Below are 7,468 nucleotides of genomic sequence, written 5' to 3'. Positions count from 1 at the left end.
TACTGTTATAGCACATGCACAATGGCAGTGATGACCTATTTAGGGCAGAAAATAAATATTCTTCTTCAAGGTTCTTTGCAATAGTCTTTGCAAAATTTAGACAGCCCTTTGTGCTGAGATCACCTGGGGTGTGGCTAGGCAACCAGCCCTGAGAATGCCAGGATTAGAGGCTGGATTACACCAACAGGGACCCTGTCGGTTTGGAGCAAAGGGAACAAGAGCTGAGATGACATACAGGAACATTTCTGATCCCTTGATACATTAGAACAGTTGAAATATTTCATTATGAAGGTGTTTTATCTTTCAACCAAGAAGGTAAGAATATCCTCCATGAAACATCTTGGCTTGAAGAATACTGTTGCTAGACAAGAAGAATTATCATTAAGCCCTAAAATATAAGAAAATTTATCTTGCAAGATTTTGAACCTGGCTGGTAACCAGCACTTCTTTCTTCTCTTCTCTTTCTCTCTTTTGGAAGACTGATGTCTATTTCATGCCTGTCTTATCTTTCTAGTTCAAAATCACACAATTTGGGGTCGGGAAAGTTGCAGCTCAGAGGTGGCGCTGCTGGTACCTGTGCCCTAATGCGGCTGCCTGGGTGGGCTCGGCCCCCCTGTGAGCCTGCACGGCGCCCTGGCTTCTGAGGTAAGTAGAACAGCTGGCAGCTCCGAGCACCATGCTGTGGCCCTGGCCCTGACCTCCCCTTGCTTCTTTGTTGCCATGGAGAGGCTACCTCCCCGCGGACCTCAGTCTTCCCGCTGACCCTTCTCTGCCGCCCGCTGCCCGCCGCCCGCCGCGGACCTTCCAAGCACCCCCTTGGCCCCCGGCTCAGCACTTCACCACAGGCCCTGACCCCTCTGGTCATAATGCCACCTCTCGCACTGTGCCTCAACAGCAGCCGACTCCTGACCATTCATGTGTTGGACGCTAGCGTCTGCTTTCTAGCCCCTTTGATCCCGGGCTGTCCTGAAGGAATCAAGCCTCATTCCTATTTTTTAAAAATTAGGATCATGCTAAGTCGTTAAATTGCTCAGAGTGGGCTAGAACTTGTCGTTCTTCTGCTTCAGCCTCTCAGAGTGCTGGGCGTATGGGCGAGCACCACCACCAGGTCGGACTGGAAGCTTTTCGGTGTGGTTGCTGGGTCCTATGCTCCTAGAAGGTGATGGTAAAGGGCTGATCAGTTGCTACTGAGCACAGTTGAAGCAAACAAGATGTCAGCAAACTCTTCAGGACAAGGTTTTCAAAACAAAAATAGAGTTGCAATCTTAGCAGAGTTGGACAAAGAAAAAAGAAAATTACTTATGCAGAACCAATCTTCAACAAATCATCCAGGAGCTAGCATCACGCTCTATAGGCCCTCTCTGAACAAGGACTTCCGGGATCATGCCGAGCAGCAGCATATTGCAGCCCAGCAGAAGGCAGCTTGGCAGCATGCTCACGCACATTCATCTGGATGCTTCATAACTCAAGACTGCATTTGGGAATATTATTCGCCCCATTGTACCATGCCTTGACCCAGAATGAAGGAAATATCTGATGAAAGTGACTGCAATTCCAAAGGCCGAAGTTACTCATTCACTGCTGTACAAACTGACTTTCGGAATTCTGGTAAACATACATATTTTTTGCTTCCTTAGGAAAGGAGAAAGTAAGTGAAAGCGAGAAGAGGAGAAGGATGACGGACACATGGAAGCTGTCTCGTTGAGGTACTGATGATGCTGCCCTGGACTACAACTTGTTTGTGACACCATTTGGTTTTTAGCTCTAAATCTGATAGTCACATAAGATGAGGCTCCACCCTAACAAGTTGGGCTGAGAATACTATCTACATTTAGTTTTCAAGAGCGTTTCTAGTACTTACTTATAAAAATGGGATTTTAAAAAGATAGGTTTGTTTAAAAAAAGTTGATTATTAGCTTAAGAAATTCATATCTGTACTTTATTATTTGGATTTATGGTCAGCATATCGTGCAGAAATATTCTTTGTGAACTCCTAACTAGTTCTCTTGTTGTTCATTTTAAAAGAAATCCCAAACTAAGGTACGAACTAGTCTTAATTTCTTTTATAAAAAATGCCGTTATAAATGATGTAACTAAATGCTACTAAAAACAAGAAATGTGGTGGATTCAAAAAAAAAATCACACAACTTGTATGATTTCACTGAAGAAATGCGTAGCTGTGGTAAACCATCAGGAATTCAATCAGGAGCTACTACGACAGCGAATGAAAATACTAATTTGCTTGTTGATTTCAGCCACAAGCCTTAGTAGTGTGCTGGAAAGAACAAATTAGCTATATGGTGTATATTTAAAGTACCTTCTAGTGAAGGCAAGCCCAAAGTTTTTGCTGAAATTTACAAAAAAGCTCAGCGTGTTGAATATTTCCACTCAGAAATATTATGCTAAGTATCACTTTATTAAGTACAAATAGTACTGAGTAGATAATGGAGTTATCAAGAATCTAGCCTGCTTATAAAGCTAACACTATACTGCCAAATATTACAATACAAAACTCTAGAGTCCACTGTTGATTGGAATTTGAAATTTCCTTTGAGAATGAGCAGGTGTTCTGTTTGCTGTATGTTCAATGTTTTATTTAGAAGAGATGTTACAGAATAATAGATCACATATCACAAAATTGACCAAGTACAACACATAAGATTCTGAATAAACTTCGGATGTTTAGTGCTTAACTCAAAAAGCTACCAAATTTTGCAATGTTTTATTTTACTCTACATGGCAATATTACACATGGCAAGTTAAAATAATGTTAACAGTCATGGTATAAAGCCATAAAGTCACCTGAATAGAAAGAAACTAGAGTCACAAACGTGCTATAGCCTATCATCATGCATTCATAGAAAAGATGCTTGTTTTGTTTTTCTTGTTTTGGCCATTTGAAACTCATAGCTAGGAGAGAAAAGACATTTCAAGTTAAAAAAGAAAAACTATGCAGAATTAACACTCAATGCTATATATTCTGTTGGCCAAAAAAGAGATATCTTAGAATTTAATGTATTAACACTAACAACTCCTAAGATTTAAAAATAACAATCCAGTAGTTTACACATAGCTTTATAGTGCTTTAAGGGAAATTCTTATTATTTTGCACATATTGAATAGGAAACATGTAATTCTTTAATATTTTTATTTCATCATATATCCATTTATGAGCAGTGTTGTCATGAGGCGTGGGGTATTATTATCTTGATAGAATAGATTTAGCAAAATGTACAAGCGATTACTGAACTTTTTTAGTTTTGCTGTACATTTTAATTATTTCAGTGATGTTTGAAATAATTATATACTACAGATCTTAACATAGAAATGATCATTTTTGTAAAAATTTCACTATTTTCTACATTTAAAAATGAGTGTCAAAGTTTTAGCCTAGAATTTTTTTTCTCAAACTGGTGATGGAACTCAGGCCCTTGCCCTGGCCAGGCAATCACTTATTCCACTGAGCAGTGGAGCCAGTCTCCTGAGTGATATTTTTGATAAGAGAATTTTATTCTGTTGAGATTGAACCACAGTACTCAAATTCCTATTTATTTTAATTATTGCTTATTTTTTACATGCATTAGTAATATTTTAGTTTAATACAAAATTGTATGACACGTTTAGGTTCCCAAAGAGTATTGCCTTCCTTTCACTATATGGAAATGCATTTACTTTTACAAAATGTATTACAGTTCTTTTTGATATAATACTTTATTTGACAAAATGTCCAGAACATATCCACATCATAATTAGTGTATTGGACATTGCTAAATCTATCCCTCATCAAAAATCAGTTTTTCTCTACTACTCTATTCTAGTTCCATTTTTGGCCTATTTTCCACCCTTTATTATGCAATATGCATTTTTCATGAACCTACCTTCCAAAAGAGTTCATACAAATGCATAAATCTTGTGACATTTCGCTTCTTTTCAAGCGCTCTAAGGTATTAAACTGCGCTTAGGATTTGGGCTTTGGTTTTCCTTTTCAGTGTTGTATTTCTAAACTTTTTTTTTTTGTTGTGGCTGCTACACTGGGATCAGTTCTCCCTCGTGTCAAGCACTTCCTCCCTAGTAAGGGACCTCCGTGTGGACTCCCTGCTCTGCCTCCTCAGTGCTGACCCCACTCGCTGCGCAGCTCCCTGCAGAGTTACTGGGCTGTACCATGGAAGGAGCTCTGAGGACTGAGAGGCCGCGCCCTGCTGGGCAGAATTTCCCTTCAGGTCCCAAAGCCAGAGGAGTCCGTTTTGGAGTCATTTTCACTCCTTTTCTATTGATTCACCTGGTTAGAGCATTATTTTTGTTTAAACGAGGCTAATAACCTGAAATTCTGTTTGAACAAATGATGCAGGGGCAGAGAAGACACTTGTTTGCCCAAGTTTGAGGAAGCATCAAGTATTGATATGTTGAACTTTAAGTCCCTACAGAATATGATAAAAACATTTAAAAATTAGAATATATTTAAAAAATAGGCATAAAGAATTTTATACTTCTATGTTTACACATAAGTCCAAAAATCTAACCATATACAACCTTGAAGCAGGACAGTCCCACAATATTCCTTTTCCTGTCTCTTGCTTTCATTCACCACCCCCTTCTTCTTGAACAACCATCTACCTGAGAGACATCATAGCAGCAACTGGCATGTCATGACAAGCGGCCCATATTCAGAAGACTAGAATGACAGACACTCCAAGCATGAAACTACTATTACAAATTACCATCTGCAGTGCAGTAGCTTAGTTCACAGGTATCAGTATATATTATTAGGGTGAGAATCTTTCAATTAACTGCTAGCTTAAAAATCATCTGAATATTCTCAGGATCATTGCCTTGCCCATCTTGTACATGTAACTGTATGGCTTGACTTACTCATGTTTCCTAACTCTTCTCCTTTCCCTCTCTTGATTAATTAGTCCTTAAGATCCTGCTTTCCTTTTACTTGTATTAAACTTTTCTATTTGTATTTCTTCTTTTGAGTTCTTAAACTAGGGAAACTATATGATATTTATACATGTGTGTCTGGTTTATTTTACTTATGAGTATATGTTCAAGTGGCATCCACTTCAATATAAAGGCTTCGAGTTTATCATTCTTAGGAGCTGAATAATACTCCATTGTGTAAAAATACCACAACTTTTTCAACCATTCCTCAGGTGATGGGCATCTTGGTTGTTTCCATGATTTGGCTATCACAAATTGTGCTGCTATAAACATAGGCACACATATATCACTATGATATAATGTTTTCAGATCTTCTGGGAAAATTCCCAGTAGAGGAATAGTTGGTGTAAATGAGATTTCCAGTCCAACTTCTCTAAGGAGTCTCCACACTGATTTCCATAACGGTTGCACCAGTCTACATTCCCATCAGCAGTGAAGAAGGGTTCCTTTTCCCCACAGCCTCTCCAACATTTGTTGTTGGGTGATTTCATTATGATAGCCATTCTTTCTGGGGTGAGATGGTATCTCAATATTGTTTTAATTTGCATTTGGTGGATGGCTAGTGATGTGAAGAATTTTTTTAATATATTTATTCGCTTCTTTACTTTCTTCCTCTGAGAAGCGTGTGTTCATCTCAGATGACCATTTATGGATTGGGTCTTTAAATTTTGGAGCCCTAGTGTTCTTTAGTTCTTTATAAATTCTAGAGAGAAGAACTTTGTCTGAGTACTTATTTGTCATGAGTTTTTCCAAATTTGTGGGTTGCCTTTTCACTTTGTTGGTCATTTCTTTTGCCGTGAAAAAACTTCTCAGTGAGAGCAGGTCCCAGTTGTTAATTCTTTCAACTGTTTCCCATGAGATTTGATTTCTGTTCATGAAATCTTTGCCTACCCCTATGTCTTCAAGAGTTCCTCCTACCTTCTCTTCCAGGAGATTTGGTATCTCTGCTTTAATGTTTAGATCTTTAATCCATTTTGACTTTAGTTTGATGCATGGTGATAGATGCATGGTGATATCTTTCTTCCAGTGAGTATGTTTGGTCCCTTTGTCAAAGATAAGGTGAGGAAGCAGGTGCAAACACCATCAGAGATAAGAGCAAGCATTTGCTGCAGCCAGCCTTGGACCAACAGCAGATGGTACCAGAGAACTTTGTTGTCATCTGTTAGATCTGTTGCCAGTCCATCAATGATTTTTCCTTTCCTTTATTTTTTTTTTTTGAGGTTGGTGCCTTTACACTCCCAAGATGGTCTTGCATGACTGGAACCCACCTTTGATCTTCCCACCTTTGATTCTTGAGAACTAGAATTTCAAGAATACAACAGCACTTTTTCTTTTGTAAATTTCTAATTGCTAACGGCTTGAAGGCTCTGAGTAGTGGTTTAGAGCACTCAATAGTTAGAATTCTCAAAGTCTCAATCCCACTCTGGCAGATTAGAAACACTAAGAAACAGGGTATCTCATTCCTCGTGCTTACCCAATGTTAGCTGTTCCTCACTGACTTTCCCTTCCTGTGCTCCATATTTTAATACTCCAATGGTATGTAAACTTGATAGATGGCCGCAACTGCTGTCCTTCTTTCCTAGGCTCCGTGGGAAGCTTCCTATGACCAGCTGACTGGAGCAAAACACAGGTCTGATATGCAGATTGTTCTGATGATGTATTATTTCACCTGCAAGTGGACGGCCACACTGTCAGGCCCTGCAGGGTGATCATCAAGGGCAACAAGAGGATAAAGCTTCTTAATAGGCACATCTGTAAGCTGTGAATTTAGTTGTTCACTTTCCTGGAATAGGAATAGCCCAGAAATGGATTCTATTCCGGACTGTGGCTAAACTATGGGTGTTCACAGAATTAGGAAAAAGAGGAAAGAATAACAATAATCAATTGCGAAATAGAAATTTAGATAAACTTATTTATTTATTTATTTGCTAAAGCCATTATAACAAAGGAACATTTTCTGTGAATGCCATTCCCCTGCCTCCCCAGGCTTGTGTTTGGTTTTATTTTGTTTGATCTGGTTCTGCCTCTGGACCTATGCATTGAGATAGTGAAGAAATGAATGAGACTTGCCCAGTTGCCAGATCTGTGGAGATGTTGCTAGTCTGAGCCTGAATATAGTGGGACAGGAGTCCTGCATTGTCCTCAGGCAGCTCAGAACTTTGTTGTTTTGTGCCCTGAAGGGAGAGGGCCTTGGGAGAGGAAGCCTCACTTTTATTTTTTAGAGAAAACAAAATGGTAGAGGCCAGGGAAATACCTCAGTGGAATAAATGCTTGCCCGGCAAGTGAAAGGTCCTGAGTTTGATCCCTGGTACCACCAAAAGAAATAAAAGAGAAAAAAAATAGAAATGATAGAAAATTTCATTAAACAAAGTAATAGGAATTTGACAATGGTTGTTGCATAATATCACCTTCAACTTACTTGTTCAGGTTACCAGATATAAACCTGCAAAATTGGTTAAAAAGTTATAAGAAATCAAAGAGGAGAAAAGACTAAAAGAAATTAAGCACTAGTTACTCCTTTCAATAG

The 7,468-nt window shown here is 38.9% G+C and overlaps 1 pseudogene; it reads left to right on the top strand.

Moving 5' to 3' along the window:
- Window positions 1-1,210: 1,210 nt before the first annotated feature.
- On the top strand, window positions 1,211-1,524 carry LOC101593204 (annotated as a pseudogene).
- The last annotated feature ends 5,944 nt before the right edge of the window (window positions 1,525-7,468 follow it).

Source organism: Octodon degus, unplaced genomic scaffold, assembly GCF_000260255.1.
Source record: "Octodon degus isolate 3935 unplaced genomic scaffold, OctDeg1.0 scaffold00529, whole genome shotgun sequence".
NCBI classification, from domain to species: domain Eukaryota; kingdom Metazoa; phylum Chordata; class Mammalia; order Rodentia; family Octodontidae; genus Octodon; species Octodon degus.
This window is presented reverse-complemented; position numbering and strand designations above follow the sequence as displayed.